Below are 10,995 nucleotides of genomic sequence, written 5' to 3'. Positions count from 1 at the left end.
TTATGGCCTAAGACTTTCCACACAGTATTGTGTATTTCCTTCCATAAATGTACACAACACAATGTAAAATAAGTCACATCTGAGTTTGTTGTGAACAGCCTCAGTTTTGGTTTGCCCCCTTTTGCTTTGGTCCATGAACGGGGAAACACGAGCCCCCCTTTCTTACCACTCCCCTGTGGAATATCTATTCATGCTCAGAAATAACAGAGGATTTCGTCGCTGCTGTTTCCCACATCTGGATCCAGCTTCTTAGCAGAGCATTTAATCACTGGTCTGGGAGGAAGGCTCGGTCTGCCTTTGGCGTCTCTGTCTGCCTAGACGTGTGTGAGATTTTAAGCAGCACCCAGTCAGACACAGGAGACTAATGTATTGCAGCTTTTTAGAGAAAAAAAAATCCTCCTTTCTGCTTTTCAAGTTTATGGAATCATGTTAAGTATTCAGCCTGCTCATACAGTGAGGTAGATGAGTGAATTCTCCTTCTTTAGGTCCCAATGCCACCCATCTAAACAACATCTAAACACCCATCACTTCCAAAGTCACTTAAACCAGATTACATTTTTAAAACTTTTTTGTTGTCTTTATATTACTGGCCATTGTTCACAATATCAATCTACTGATCTTCACCACTTATCCAGTGCAGGATCACTGTGTTGTTTGTAAAATAAAGCATAATGTGTGTTTGCTCATGTGAGAATTGCCACCTGGTTCGTTTCACTGGCAGACAAGAATTGATATGCAAATGATACTAAAGCAGGTGAGGAGCATGCAGTGATTACAGTGTGTTGCCACACTCACCACACAATAAACCACCTCAGGGATGAGTGCAGCCATGTGGCAGGTGATACTTCAGCATCACACTAGTCTGAATGGAACAGTGTGAGTTTTTTCCAGTGGCTGGAGTGTCAATCCTGCCACCAACCCCCAAGCTATTCTCTGTAAATTGGAGGTCCTTCTTATAGGGCTGGGTGTAGATTAATGTCATACCCAGGATGAAGCAACTGCAGGTTAAGGGCCTTGCTCAAGGGCCCACAGGAGTAGAATCACTCTGGGCATTCATGGGATTTGAACCAGCAACCTTCCAGTTTGTTGGCACAGATCCCTACCCTCAGAACCTCCACTCCACTCATAGGGCATTCACAATAATTACAAATTGTTTACCAATCTAGAGTGCCAATCCTGACATGCTTGATTACAAATCCCAATGAACTGTACTGTGTAATAAATCTTGTCATTGCTTTTTAGTTAAAAGATTTGTGCTGGGAATTTCACTGGAATGCAAAAACAGAAATAAAGATGCACTTCACTCCCATTTTTTTCAACTTTTCAGAGTGCTGAACTGTATTCCTGAATCATTAAAATAAACAAGACATGGTCACACTTTACAAAATCAGGTTTAATTTATTGCCTTCAAGAATGTCTCTGCGCAGTCACGTTTCGGCATAGTGCCGTCTTCATCACTGGAGCAATTCAGCAATTCAATGCTGTGTTGGTAATCACTACAATACATATTACTATATAGAAGTGACAGTCTCAAACATGCATTAAATGTCAGCTTAAATCTTGCTTCAAAGTCAGATAAGCACTGAAAGTCAATATAAGGGTTAGATGCCAGACATACGTCCAGTACAGTACTGAACATCTCTCGTGACTCCACATTACATGGCCCTCATGTTTTGGTACATGCTTGTATTATCATTTTACTAACATACAGTACAGTATTGTCTGCAGCTCGCACAAGATACAGATGTGCAACGTACAGTGCCACATGGTGACAAAAATCCAAAAAACAAACAAACTCTAAATCTCATGCAGCTACTTCTTACACTTGGGTGGGGAATGGGGTGTGTGTTCCATCCCTCTAAAAGCCCCATGCACTGCATGTTGTGGGGTCTAAGCAAAGGTGGGGTCACATTTAAAAAGAGCAGTTGCAGGCAGTGGAGGACGACAGGCAAGCCTCACTGAGTTCTCTTCTGGGTTGTGGCAGAAACAAACCATGGGTGGCCCAACTTAGTCCCAAGACAGAGTGTTTCTGTCCCACAGCATTGCTGGGAGCAGTGGAGCGGCCACTAGTTATACATCAGAATCATAGGATTGTGCTGATCACTTTAGCCATGTGTCCTGATTCTAATAGAGGGTTCCAGGAAAACCACAAATTCACTGTGATTCCATATTGTAAAGAGATTTGGGGTGTTTCAGCTTTAACAAGAAATTTCCTGCATAAGGTGTGAACAGCCATTACAAATGGGCTACAAGGAAATAGACCTGTGTCAGATTTCTGTGGTAAAAGACCTTTTAAGGGGAATTTTTAGATTTGGGTCTGATACAAAAAGCTTGCATGGCAGTTGGTCGGCCAAGGAAAGCAGTGCAGTGCATGCCTCTAAATTGTTAAAAATGGGAAAAAAAAAGTAGCTACATTGGGAGTTGGGGTAATAATAGACTTTATACACTGGTGACACTGTTCCTAGAAGTAAACCTGTAGCCACATGTCCACATGTTTTTCTATGTATATCAGCAGAGGAAATGTCTTATTATCATGTAGCATATAATTTCCTACCCTACATAGTGGTAGATAGCATTGCTGCATGTAAAAAAATCAGATAAAAGGCTGTGTATAATCCACCGCTGACAGTGTTTGTACCTTTCAGAATGCGCTGGAAGGGGCCCACCCATTGCCTCTTTTATGGTAATCTCTCTCCCAATTCTGGATGCCATAAACCACAAAGTTAATTCAGTTGCGAAAAGCTTCCTATGGATTTAATCCGTTTTCCATTCATGGTTGATCCTCTCGTAGTCCTTCAGTTGGAATGCCTGCAAAACACCATGGAAGCAAACTCAAAAGAGCCTTAACAATGCAAGGGCTTGGTGGCGTTTGGAATTTGGCTTAAATTAATTCTGTTCAGCACAACATGACCGTGTACAATTAAAGCCTGAAAACGTCATGTAGTGGATTTAGCTTTTGAAATACTTAACCGCATGATGGTTACTCACAGAGCAGTGAATACTGCTTATGCTTGTTGGTATCAGTTTGAAGTGCCGCCAACCTCACAGATCTTATTTATCTGTACTCTGTAAATGTTGAAGTAATTGAATTTGTGTAGTAGACACCAGTTGGACCACCACCCTGTAGGAGAGAGTGCAGTGTGGGTGCTGACAGGCCAGGCTGGGTAATTAAAACTTGTGAAAGCCAGAAACGGGCAGAACTGAAGGGAATGGGACCCCGCAGAAATACTTCCAGGATTGTAGCGTCCGACATTCTGCAGCTGGGGGAAATGTTGGAGGAGGCTGTGTCTGACTGGGGGGAGTTCTGACACTGACCTTAGTGTCCCGCTGAGTGTGTATTGGCCTAAACCTGAAAATGGCTCTAAATAACCAGGAAAACTAAATCATCAGATGGAATGTAAACAAAAGGACAATCTGTCTTGCAAAAAAAGGAAGTGGTATCCTTGGAAGACATCCAAGGACAGCTGAAGAATTTAGGCCTTTAGATACTATTTAATTGAAATACTGTGTGTCCATTCAGATAATTCCATAACAGGGGATTCAGTGTTTTTCCTCATTAAACATTTTTCAATGAACTGTAATTTCAGTGTTTGCAGATAACACATAAATTAAAAGTCTGAATGCATAAATGATGTGTCAAGATTATTATTTCTGCATTTTACATTACTATGAAATATCTCTTTGAATGTAGATTATAGATTTATAACCTATAAAACAGAATTGGCATGTTTTGGGAATACCAGTGATTTGTGAGTTTTGGATGTAAATTGCAGAGAAAATGTCTTAAAAATCAACCACATCAGGACTATTGGTTATCTGTGTTTCTTTTGAATGATGATTTGCTGCTATATTTGCTAACCTTGGACGACAGCCTCCCTATAAAACTTCTAAAGACAGCAAACACTGTTCTTGAATCCTGTTTATTAATGAGTAATACTTGCTCACAACATTTTCAGAAAACAGCATTTTACGAGGGGGCTGCTGGTAGGCTACCTGGGAAACACACAGACCACTGATACTGTTTCAGACATTCTTTAAGATCCCATGAGTTTATTTGTGTTTTTTCTTAACTTTTCCTTGTATCTTTCCAGTCCTGGTCAGATCATATTCCCAGCCTATTTTTTGTTCCCCTTCCCCAATGGATAGTGTTGTAGCCTCACCCCTCTAGCAGTATGGCTTCATTTCCAGCCCTTACTTTATGGTCATGTGGGTTTCCACCCAAATTTATGGCTGTAATGTGAGCTGATGCCTCTCGGTTGCCCTCAGGCTCGTAGCTCCCTGGGATTGACGCCAGGCTCACTATAACACAACTAACAAAGCTGAATTAAAAACTGTTAAAAAAATGCCCAGATAATGCAAAAAACTAATCAGTGCTGCTGAATAAAAGTCTTTATGACCTCCTGTAGTCTCATTGACACGATAATAGCTTCATTTTTTTTTTTTAACTCCACGACGACACAGGGAGAACGTGCAAACTCCACATGGAGCTGTGGCAGAGACTCGAACCCCAGTCCAAGAGTCCACCGTGCCACCCCCATTACAATAACAATGGTTTACATTTATGTAGTTAACTGATGTTTTCATCCAAAGGGATGTACAAGTGAGAGAGCTGGGTCTGCAAGTCCCTGGAGCGACTGGGGCTAAGGGCCCGACGCTGGCATCCCTCTGATCATCGCTTTTTGAGCTTCTAGTAGGGCCAAACTTTTCCATCAGAGTAACACTTTTGTTCCATGATGCCAGTGTAGTTATACTGGACAGGAAACGGGACTTCCAGAAATGAGGAGGCCGGCTGTTATTTACTCTCTTTGTGAACTGTTTATTATGGCCGTCGGACAGTCGCCCCCCACCTGGTGTGCTTACCTCACTCATTCCATCAGATAAGCTGATTCATGTGGGGCTGAACTTTTAGCTTCTCTTGTGCTTGTGTGTAAACAAGGGCGGTGCTGTGGAGATGAAGAACTACAGAGGATGACTTCATTGTGACCCCAGCCAAACAAATGGGAGGCCAGTGTGTGGAATCGCTGGCAGAGACGATGGCCAGCAATCTTATGACAGATGAAAGTAGGCTGGCGACTGAGCCAAATCCTAAAATTACACATTCAGTAATAATTAGGGTCTCGGGGAAGATGATGAAAAGAAAAATATAATCATGCAACTACAAATTGTCCAAGAAAAATCCAGTCATTAGGAATTCCTGGAGAGAACTGTCTGACTATGACTTGCCTCAAGGAAAGAAGCCCTATAAACGTCTAAAAGAAAGGAAAACAAAGGAAGATGCACTGGATCGTAACCTCTGTATGTCAAGGAGCTTATCATCATGGATGAACAGATCCAACATCTTATTTGTGAAATGGACAAAATGCATTCAACGCATGCGTGAGACTTTTAAGTCAATCAACCAATCTATCTATCTATCTATCTGTCTGTCTGTCTGTCTGTCTGTCTGTGTCTATCTACGTATTGTACTGTATTTACTACACCTCCTTTTAGAAAGCAAGTTCTCAGAAAGTTGTCAGCAATTTACAATAATAATAGACAATAATCCTGTAATGTCATTATTAGAAAAAAACCTCTAAATTATTGCCCCTTTCAAACAATGTGATTAAGGGGTAAACACTTCTGGAAAGTAACACACAAGAATAAATGCAAGTGAGTGCGGAAATCCACTATCACACTCGTTCAGGCAAGTTGCATAGATCTGTTGTCCAGGCTGCTGCAGCCTGGATGCTTGGGTCCCACTGCAGACCTGCTGGTTGCGAATGACCCAGACGGCTTTGAGCGGGAAACAGATGAAAAAGCAGAACAGGAAAAATTCCGTATCAAACAATCTTAATGGGGTAGGTCTGATGAACAGATGAGCTATGACAGAACAAAAGACATGTGGTGTATGTAACCACTGGGGTCTCAGACAGTCATCACCAAAGCATTGTTTAATAAGAAAAACAAGGGAAAGCTGGTGTGGTGAATGTGAGCAGCATTGCTCAAAGAACATAACTTCTGTGTATCTCTGAACAAAGCCCTCAGTCTTGAATTACTTCATTGTTTATGCTGCTAAATGCATTATTTTGCTGCAGAAAATAGTGCCAACTTAGTTAAAACTCAAATAGGTGATAAACAGGAATGTTTTGTCACACTGCAGACAGGATGCAAACACAAAGGCATGTTCCTCAACACAACCACTGTCATTAACCACAGTAAAACTCAGCTGGTTTTCCTGTTTCCTCATCCTCACTTATCTTTGGCCGGCAGCAGGGAATTTACAATAACGTGCTCCTAATATGCAAACTTGTTGTGTTAACTACATGGGTATTAATGGAGCAGTCAAAAACAAATACAGCTCATTCGGACTTGACACTTGCAGTCACAATGCTGGTAAGACTTTATCATGCTAACACCTTAACACTCTTTAACCCTAAAAGTGTCACTGATCTGTATTTATGGACACTACAGTATTTTGCATTCTTACCTTCCTCTGTGATTCTACATCCATATTAAGGCAATTGTGTCTGAAAAGACCAATATTATTATAATGCAATGGCATTAAGGGAATCCAGTGCTTGATACGTGTTTCTGGCATGTGCCTTAGACACAGGGACCAGTAGATAAGTTATTTTTTATCTTATTACTTTTTAACCACTAGTGCATATGAGGGTTCAAATGTCAGATGGTTGGACGTCATATAATTAAACATCAAAAAAACACAGGAAGATGAATCAGAAACCTTATTTTTCTCTGCAAACCCATGCAAAGCACTTAAGCTGTTTATACGAACATATAAACAAAGAGATCACTTCACCATGCCAGCACTTCAGTCTTTTTTTTTCTTGTCATGGCTAAATTCATTCAGCCAAACCAATTTCACAATCACGTGTGGCGCGTTTTAAAACTGAAATGTGCTCGTCATAATCTCACATCTTTCTTTGCATGTGTCCCCCCCCCCCCCCGCCTGAGCTGGCTTTCTCCATTTCCCCTGGGTTTGTTCTTCCTTTTTTTTAAGCAGACTTTTTTTTTAATCTTTTGCTGGTTCTTCTTTTGATCCTTGGAGGTTCAGTGGCTCTTTTAGAAAGCCGACTGTATTTTCTAGAAGCACTGATTTGCCTTTGAAGAACAAAGAGAGGGGAATAAAGGCACAGTTCAAAATTATACAAGTGTACGTATACACTGTGTTTGAGATTGTACATAATCAATAGTCTGTCAATCAAGCCGAATATTGTTAATATAGGAAAAGTAATACTGTTTACACAAGAAAACCAATTATACAGTCATCCATGTGTTTAAACAAACATTTCTTCATCATCAAATAAATTGTGGCACTTTTTTGCTAATATCTTTGTTTCTGTTGTTTTTATGTTCAAATCCTAAAATAATTCCTATAATTAAACCAAAACACATCTGACCTTAAAATAAGGCCAAATGAAAGAGCAGGAATCAGGGTTACCAAATATGTGATCTTATTAAGAGGCCATATAAAAGTTAATGACACAAGAGGACATCCCTCAGCCCTGGGGCTAGATTTGGAATTTGGACAGAACAGGGAAATGTCACACCCAGAGCAATGCAAACCACAGATATGCTGGTTATCATTATAGCATTACAACATCCCTTTAAAGGATACTGTCTTTCAAATAGCTGCATTCATACAATACCACTTACAGGGTTCTACATGGGAAAATTTAGTATCAGCCCTGGTCTGGTCTTGGCATGCCTTAGATACGACCCTCCAGCCCAATGCCCTCTCTGTTATGCCGATGCAGTTGCCATGGCGTTCATTAAAGGACACCCCCATTCCCAATTGCAGAGTAGACTTCTTGGGACGAGCTTTGGATTATAGTGTTTATTTTGTTTACAACCCTTTTGTGGTTTAAAACACAGTTAACAACAGAATTGATGCATTTAAGTATAATTAGCTTTGGACAATATTCTCTTGAGAATTTTTTTTCTTGCTCATTTTTGGTGCCAAAAGGCTTAAATACTCAGACCTGATTTTAAACGTATCTCTTTCCATCCATCCATCTTCCTACCACCTACTCAGTATGGGTGTTATGAGGAATATCTGATGTGTATAGATATTACACATGATACTATGTTTGCAATAACAATCAATCAACTAATTGATAATTGGATCAGTTATGCAAATATAAACTATTGAAATATGGAACTTTGATAAGCATCCAAAAATTCATTACAGTTTTTCCCGATCGCTTTGATATAATTCTCACATCAGAAATGTCATTCTCCTTACTCTTAATGCAGTTCTCAAAGCAGTAACACATTTCCCCACCTACATTAGCATTTGTCGTTGTGTTTGTACACACTGCCATTGTCTCTACACATACCTGACTACTAAAGACGTTTTGCCATTGTGTTGATGCATTTCTCATCTGACTCTGGCAACTCATCAAAACAGTCAGAGCTACAGATCACTCAGTCACCTTAATACTGTCCAGCATTGCATTGGAATTTTCAATCAAATCACTTTATACTTTTTTCAGATATGCATGAAAGAGCAAGACCAATTACACACTGTCAGTGTTAGTAGTAAATTGTCCTTCAATTGAAAGCAAATAGACACAGAAGAGGGTTAGTTATAAATAGAAACACATGCTTTCAATCTTGTATCACAAGTGCATTGCATGGCATTGCAGGGCATAGCTGTGCCACGGTGCAGTCATGGTGCAGTCACGGTGCATTGCAAGGCATTGCTATGCTATGGTGCAGTCATGGTGCAGTCACGGTGCATTGCGAGGCATTGCTGTGTCATGGTGCAGTCATGGTGCAGTCACGGTGCATTGCGAGGCATTGCTATGCTATGGTGCAGTCATGGTGCAGTCACGGTGCATTGCGAGGCATTGCTGTGTCATGGTGCAGTCACGGTGCATTGCGAGGCATTGCTGTGTCATGGTGCAGTCACGGTGCATTGCGAGGCATTGCTGTGTCATGGTGCAGTCACGGTGCATTGCAGGGCATTGCTGTAATTACACACAATCATATATGACGCTCATGTTTCACCCAGTGAATAGTGCTTACAATGGAGGAGGAAGAAGGTGTCCTGCTTGTTACAAGAAGCAGGCTTTGTGAGAGGATGTGGTGTCTGAATGTGTGCTATGGCAAGGGGGAGAGGAGCACACCGAGGACAAGAGGCCAGGGGCAGGGGTAGAGGGAGAGCAGTGAGTAGGTTCCATGGGGTGTCTAATGAAATAAGGGCAACAACTGAGGAACATGTTATCATCCATGGCCTGTTTGGCTGAAGCTGGTGGGTGCAGCCTCAGGTGACACGGGCTATGGTGGCATCTATAATACGCACTTTCAGGAATGAGAACAGGTATCTGATCCCATATTTACTGTATTTCTGTATGATATGCAACATGACATTTATGCAGTTTACTGAAAATAGTAGAATCTGTGACCTCTGTATGACAATTGATAATATAATTGATAAGCTTTGTACTGCCAGAATAGTAGCACTGCCTCATTCTGGTGGGAGAAGGCCACTGTTGACACATGAGCAGTAGATGGCAATTGTGGACATGGTGAGAGAAATCAATGCCATTAGGCTAATAGAGATCCAGCGAGCTGTTGTGGATGACAATGGCATTTTCCAAAACATTGCCTCTGTGAATCTCTCCACCCTGGACAGGGTCCTGAAAATACATGCTGTGTCTACTAAACAGTGATACAAGGTTCCATTTCAGAAGAACAGGGAGAGAGTAAAAGAGCTCAGTCACCTGTATGTCCAGGTAAGGATGCAGAGATGTTTTCCTTTTTTTAAGCTACACTCTTTCCGATGTTTCTAATGCGAACACTTTGGATTAAACAGAGAATACTTCAGTTGGAGGCCAATGAGATGCCACACAATTTCGTGCATGTGGATGAGGCAGGACTCGTCCGGAATAAAGTAAGGAGATGTGGCAGGAGCATCATAGGTCAGTGGGCCACAGTGGATGTGCCTGGCCAGCATGGGAGCAGCATCACAATATCTGCTGGTATTACTGAACATGGGGTGATTCACCATGCTGCAGCCATTGGGCCCTACAACACAGACCGGCTCCTGCATTTCTTGGATGGGCTCTACAATGACCTCATTCCCGAAAGCTAAAGGGTGATTGTGAGAGCCAACGTGCCACTTCATGTGCTAGTTTGGGACACTGTAAGGTTCCACCACTCCAACCGTGTGAGGGAATGATTTGAAACCCACCAACAAATGCTAATGGTGCTCCTGTGACCATATTCACCATTCCTCAACCCGATTGAGAAATTCCTCTCTGCTTGTAGATGGAAGGTGTATGAGCGACAGCCTCATAGTCAGATGTCCCTACTGGAAGCAACAGATGCTGGCTATGAGGTTGTCACACCTGAGGTTTGCGACATGCGAAAAGAAGGGACAGCATTGGGTGTGATGGAGACACAATGGTGTGGCCTTATTGAGATGAGACAGGATGCCCCTGAGGAGATGTCATACTTTGCATTTTATATATATATACGTATATGTAGTGTAATTTTACTGTACTGTACAGTAGGTGGTTCTATGTTCTGTTTGTATATTTTTTCCTTGTCTGTTTTCTGATGCATATGCATTCACGTATATCATTTTGCTTTACTCAGTTTCAGCTGTAATATTATGTAAAGTTTCAAATAAATCCTAGACAGATTTCATTTTTGTGTCTGAACATTTTTACTGTATATTAGGTCTACATTTTTGCAGTACTCTTCTCAGTCAGTAGTGTTTTATTAAATGTATAAAAACCTTCGGTGTCTAAGTCTTAAAACAGTGGTGAAAGGTTTTTATTCATTGGTCACAATGTAGGAGTGACTGACTGACTTTGGATGTTTTGACAAAAAGGTTGCGATTGTTTTAGTGTCTTTGCGCAGGTGAGTCTGTGTTTTGAGAACTGCATTAAGAGCAGTGAGAATGATGCTCCTGTTGTGACACTTGCATGAAAGCGACCCAGACAAACTGTAAAAGTTGCAGAGAAGGCTGAAAGGATGTCAAGCTTA

At 41.3% G+C, this 10,995-nt stretch overlaps 1 long non-coding RNA gene across 1 annotated transcript; it reads left to right on the top strand.

The window, feature by feature from the left end:
• Positions 1-6,302: 6,302 nt before the first annotated feature.
• On the top strand, positions 6,303-10,607 carry LOC140587699 (uncharacterized). The gene is made up of 3 exons (XR_011989376.1): positions 6,303-6,372; positions 9,638-9,737; positions 9,818-10,607. It is a non-coding gene; the product is annotated as an uncharacterized lncRNA (long non-coding RNA).
• Positions 10,608-10,995: the final 388 nt, after the last annotated feature.

The sequence above is a fragment of the Paramormyrops kingsleyae genome, chromosome 2 (assembly GCF_048594095.1).
Source record: "Paramormyrops kingsleyae isolate MSU_618 chromosome 2, PKINGS_0.4, whole genome shotgun sequence".
Classification (NCBI taxonomy): Eukaryota; Metazoa; Chordata; class Actinopteri; order Osteoglossiformes; family Mormyridae; genus Paramormyrops; species Paramormyrops kingsleyae.
This window is presented reverse-complemented; position numbering and strand designations above follow the sequence as displayed.